Below are 5,875 nucleotides of genomic sequence, written 5' to 3' on the forward strand. Positions count from 1 at the left end.
GGCTTCTCTTGTTGCGGAGCACGGGCTCTAGGCACGTGGGCTTCAGTAGTTGTGGCACTCAGGCTCAGTAGTTGTGGCTCACGGGCTCTAGAGCGCAGGCTCAGTAGTTGTGGCGCACGGGCTTAGTTGCTCCGCGGCATGTGGGATCTTCCCGGACCAGGGCTCGAACCCGTGTACCCGGCATTGGCAGGCAGATTCTTAACCACTGTGCCACCAGGAAAGCCCCCACCCCACTATTTTAAAGCGCTTGTCGGTAATAGGTTATAAAGAGCTCTTAGAAGAAGAACCCGTCAAAGGAGAACCTGAACCACACAAAGTCAAAGTCAACGGACAAGCCTTTACAAATGAATTTCAGCAGCCTCCAAGGGCAGATCCTCACTGGTTCCACTGGTCCTGCGACCCTCTCAGGCTACAGGGCTACATGAGGTCAGTGATTCAACTGAAGGACTCCACTTGACTTCGGGAGGTGTACCATCAAGTGGGGTTTATCCATTTGGGAGGTTTGGGACAGAATGCCCATTCTAGATCAACCGTTACCAGCAGTGCAAGTAATAGGCTACCGTTAGAGGACCATCTAAATAGCAGAACCAAGTTCAACTCCATGTCTGACACCAAAGCCCAAACCGTAACCACCATTATGACCTCCCACCATCAGCCCTGCACTTGCTACTTGCTCTGGATTAGAGACAGCGAACCATCAAAGCCAGGAGAAGCAGCTGGGCAGACAATGGTATCTGTGAAGAGCCTTCCAAACCTACAGGTTTTTGATCCTGCTCTCTGTTCCCTGGGGGCTTACAACAAAATCATCATGCAAGTGGTCCCTGGCTGACAACATGCAAGGGAGACAAGGACAGATGACAAGGAGCCCTCCTTCACCAAACTTAAGTCAAGCTCCTCTGAGCCCTCTTCCCAACTAGACCTCGGCCTGCTGAGCCCAGGTTTAGCAAGAATCCTGCAAGAACCTCCCATCTTTGACATCTAATCAAGCTCCTCTTATTAATTTTTCAGCCACTGACCCTCCCACTCTGCCTACTGGTGATACGTCTCAGCTGTCCTTGATGTATTTGGAGTTGAACTCAGTTCTATACTGAAGTCTCTCTCTTCTAATGCAACAGCTGGAATAAAATCCATCTTGCCATTTTTTTTTTTTTTTTTTTTTTTTTTTGTGGTACGCGGGCCTCTCACTGTTGTGGCCTCTCCCGCTGCGGAGCACAGGCTCTGGACGCGCAGGCTCAGCGGCCATGGCTCACGCGCCCAGCCGCTTCGCGGCATGTGGGATCTTCCCGGACCGGGGCACGAACCCGCGTCCCCTGCATCGGCAGGCGGACTCTCAACCACTGCGCCACCAGGGAAGCCCCCATCTTGCCATTTTTTAACAAATGTCAGGTGCAATTATTCTTTAATATCGTACAGGTAGTTACTAAGTCAAGGGAGACCCTCTCTGGGCCTTAATTGTCCATCTCTGAAATGAGACGGTAGAACTAAACTATTAAGGGCCCATTCAGTTCTCAAATCCTTTGATTTCCTGTTTCAAGAGTGAAATAAAAAAATAATAAGCCAAATAGGTCTTATCTCAAATCTCAAACAAAATACGGATTTTGTTCAAGTTAGTTAATCAAACTTTTTTCCATAGGGAAAATTTCTGATTCAGTGGCAAAGCAGATTCTAGATTAGAGCATGTCCTTCAAGGTTATCTAATTCTGATTCTATGGAAATTTTTTTCACAACTCTGCAAACCATGGACACTAGCAATGCTAGTAATTCATGTCTAAAGATATGCAAATGAATTCTATCAAGTGAAGGTTCAAGTGACTCCCCTAGTGAAAGAATGAAGCCAGGCTTCACAATGCACATTTCAGCATTTCTAATCTACAAATGTACTTTGGAATCTCCTTTGAACTGGCTGTAATACCTCACTGAATCTCCTCATTAATAAGGTAAATACAATCTTCAACACTTGTTCATTTTTATATCTGTAGAGAATTGACTTTACTTTGTAAAAATTATCTTTTAACATTACAAAAGGTACTAGCAGCTATATCATATTTCAAAATAGATATAGTTAAGAAAGCATTTTTTATTTATTTATTTATTTAAAATTTTTTACATCAAGGATTTTTTTTTTTGACATCTTTATCGGAGTATAATTGCTTTACAATGGTGTGTTAGTTTCTGCTGTATAACAGAGTGAATCAGCTATTCGTATACATATATCCCCATATGCCCTCCCTCTTGCATCTCCCTCCCACCCTCCCTATCCCACCCCTCTAGGTGGTCACAAAGCACCGAGCTGATCTCCCTGTGCTATGCCACTGCTTCTCACTAGCTATCTATTTTACATTTGGTAGTGTATATATGTCAATGCCACTCTCCCACTTCATTCCAGCTTACCCTTCCCCCTCCCTACATTTTTTAAATCTACTAATGATTAGAATTAGGAATCTAGCAAAGTAAAATTTGACCAATGGTTAATGGTTTTTCCACAGTTTTATTTTCACTGCTTTTATTGGCACTTGAATTCCTTTTTTTGAATTTCTTCCAAATTACTATATTTTGAAACCTGGGATTAATAAAAGTTTGTAGTCTTTTCCCAAAATCAATGAACATGACTTTTATAGCCAGATGTTAATTATTAAGTTTAATTTTGCTATAATTTACATTTTACAAAATTGAAGGATACACATTAAACTACAGAAATGTACAAAGTATAACATAAAATACCTGTTACCATCATCCAGATCATCAACTGTTAATATTCTGTAAATCCGTGAACCCTCTTTCCCCATAAACAAAACATTACAGAAAAAATAGTCCCCCATGTCCTGTCCCATTCTCCCCATACCACAAGGTAACCACTACCGTAAGTTATTTCGTTCCAATCAATTTATTATACTTTAAAAAATATATATCCACTTTATAAACATTCCCCTACCAGCAGACATTTAGGCTGTTTCAATTTTTTTACTATTACAAACAATGCTGCAAAAACATTCTTATACTCATCTCCTTGTATACAAATGTCTCTTTCTCTAAGGTACTCTAGGAGTAGAACCACTGAGTCTTAAGATATACCTATTTGGTGGCGCAGTGGTTAAGAATCTGCCTGCCAATGCAGGGGACATGGGTTCGAGCCCTGGTCCGGAAAGATCCCACACGCCGCAGAGCAACTAAGCTCGTGCGCCACAACTACTGAGCCTGTGCTCTAGCGCCCGTGAGCCACAACTATAGAGCCTGCATGCTGCAACTACTGAGGCCTGCGCACCTAGAGCCCGTGCTCCACACAAGAGAAGCCACCGCAATGAGAAGCCCACTCACCGCAACGAAGAGTAGCCCCCACTCGCCGCAACTAAAGAAAGCCCACGTGCAGCAACGAAAACCCAACGCAGACAAAAATAAAATTAAAAAAAAAATGATATACCTATTTTGCTAGCAGCCGTACTGTTCTAAGATACTCTTCCAAATTTCTATCATCTCTTGAGAGTATCAAACTTCATAATTCCTAATCTGATAGATATAAAGTGATCTAATTATGGGGTTTAATTTGTGTCACCTGGATTACAGGAAAATTCAAGTCTTATATGTTTAACCATTCAGATTTCAACATCCTCGACATATGTGATAATTTCCCCATCCTAAACTGGGATTCGAATTTTGGTCTACAAAGCAACGTCTGCAGTTTAAGGGGGAAAAAAAATGCTGGTAATTTCCTTAAAAGATAGTCATAGGTGGAAAACTCAAGAGACAGCATTCGCTTCAGTATATTTTTACTGAACAATACTGGGTATGGTGTTCACCTCCTTAACAGTTCACAACCCTTTTCTCATCTTCTCTCCCTTCCCACTGCAACTGTCTTTAAAACCCTCAGCAATTCTCCTGGGAATTACTGCAATGAGCTCCCCGGTGTGGCCTCTCTCCAACACTTGTCCACATTGGAGAGTATCTAAGATACACATCTACTAAATTCGGCTTCCAGGGCTTTCAGGACAAAATCCAAATCTCTTACAGCAGCACAGGAGGTCCTGCAAGATGTGCCTCTCTGTTCTCCACTATCCACATGAAATCCCTTGCTCCAACCAGGCTCCGGAACTCCAGCTCCAAAATTGGTGCTATTTCCCTGCCTTCATCATGCTGTTTTCCAGGCGAAACGCTCTTCTCCTTCATCTCATTAGCTCCTGCCCGTCCCTCAAACTCCATTCAATCATTCCCTTCTCTGCAAAGTTCTATCTCTTCCCACAAGTCAGGGTTAGATGCTGCTCCTGGAACACTGGAATGGTTCACTGTAGACTGCCTCTCCCCTTTACGAAATAATCCCTGCTCGAAAAGCTTAGTAAGGCTCAATATATGTTTGCTAACTAATGCAGCCCTGGAGTAAAGAAAGCGGGGCTACTCCACTCACTACATACCACAGGGCAACTCTCAAATCCTGGGCATTTATTTTCACCTCTCAAACGAAGCACATGACACAAAGTTCCTTCTCCCAGCCCCCAGATTCTGCAATTCTTGGCTCTGAATAACACATGTGGGTATAACTTCAACTCTAATAATTAGGAGAGGGGACCAAATCCAGACAACTTTCACTTCCAAGGTTGATGTGAATCATCCTGTAACTCCCACCAGCTCAAGCCTCTGAGACGTAGAGCTTTCCTGTTTTCTCAGAAGGGATGTTTTTATACGTTTGGGTATATTAGTTGTGGTGATAACATAACCCCTTCCCCCTTGGACTACTGAGTCCTCTGCATTACAAGCCTCAACAGCTTGACCTGTTCCTAGACTGTGAAGATGGGAACCAGGCCCCAGACCCCTCCCGGCACTCTCTGGCTATGAGACCTTAGTAAATGTGCTCTCGTCTCCGGTCTGTTTCTCTCTGAGCTCGGAGCGGCCAGGGGTTCCAGCCAGAGCACGCGCAACAGGAGCCCCACCCCGCCAACCAAAAACCTCACAGCATGGCGGGCTGAGAGGTCGCAGGGTTTCCCTCGGGATTCACCGCTGGCAGAAACTCCCTTTCGCTAGGTGAGAAATGGATTACTCAGAAAAGGCCAGGGAAACTGAAAATCCCCGCCTTGAAGCCAAGAGCTGCGGCAAATGGGCGACCCTAGTCCGGGGCTTGGGACGCGGCCGCAGTCCCCTGCCAGGAATCACGGTTACCTGCGGTGGGACCGTGGGAACTCCTCGCGACGCGCCGTCCCCAACCAGCCACCTTCCGACCGCAGCCCTGCAGTGATTGCAGACCAGCGTCCTCTCTCCCCGCTTTGAGGGTCTGCTGCGCCGTGGTGATTGGCGGAGCTTCGGGGCGGGGCGTCTTCGAAAGCCAATGGGAGGCTGGAAAGAGGCCGGAGAGTCGCAGGGACTACGAGTCCCAGCGTGCACCCGCAGGGCCTTCTGAGCTCGGAGGCTAGAGAAACCCAGGGAGGCGGGTACGCAGTGAGCTAGGGCTGGGTGGGTGGGGACGGGGGTCCTGGGGTCCGTGGGAACAGGGGGCGCAGTGATTCCACCCAAGGATCAAAGCCAGCGCGCGGAGCACTTTAACCTTCAGTTTCCAAACTTGTGCACTTATTGGAACCACCTAGAGTAGCTTCAGAGACGCTGATACCTCCGTCTCACCCTAGAGACTGTGAGTTCATTGGTCTGCGTGTGGCCTGGGTTTTGGAATCTTTAAAGAGCCCCAGGAGATTCGATGTGCAGATCCGTTTCATGCTCGTAACACCCCTACGAGAGGGAGGAACTATTAGCGTACACATAGGGCAACGGAGGGAAGTTTTGTCAGGGAGGTTAATTTTCTGAAGGTCACACACCTCTGAAGTGGCAGAGCCAGAATTCGGAGCCAGGCAGTCTAGTTGCAGAATCCCGTGCTTTTAATCCATATGCAATGCTACTT

The 5,875-nt window shown here is 46.0% G+C and overlaps 1 protein-coding gene across 1 annotated transcript in view; it reads right to left on the reverse strand.

The window, feature by feature from the left end:
* The window catches only part of LGMN (legumain), a 36,709-nt gene extending 31,447 nt beyond the window's left edge, over positions 1-5,262 (reverse strand). The window contains exon 1 of the mRNA XM_007127325.3: positions 5,146-5,262. The gene's annotated coding sequence lies outside the window, so the exon portion shown is untranslated. The remainder of the gene's footprint in view (positions 1-5,145) is intronic.
* Between the last annotated feature and the right edge of the window lie 613 nt (positions 5,263-5,875).

This window comes from Physeter macrocephalus, chromosome 11 (assembly GCF_002837175.3).
Source record: "Physeter macrocephalus isolate SW-GA chromosome 11, ASM283717v5, whole genome shotgun sequence".
In the NCBI taxonomy this organism is placed as follows: Eukaryota; Metazoa; Chordata; class Mammalia; order Artiodactyla; family Physeteridae; genus Physeter; species Physeter macrocephalus.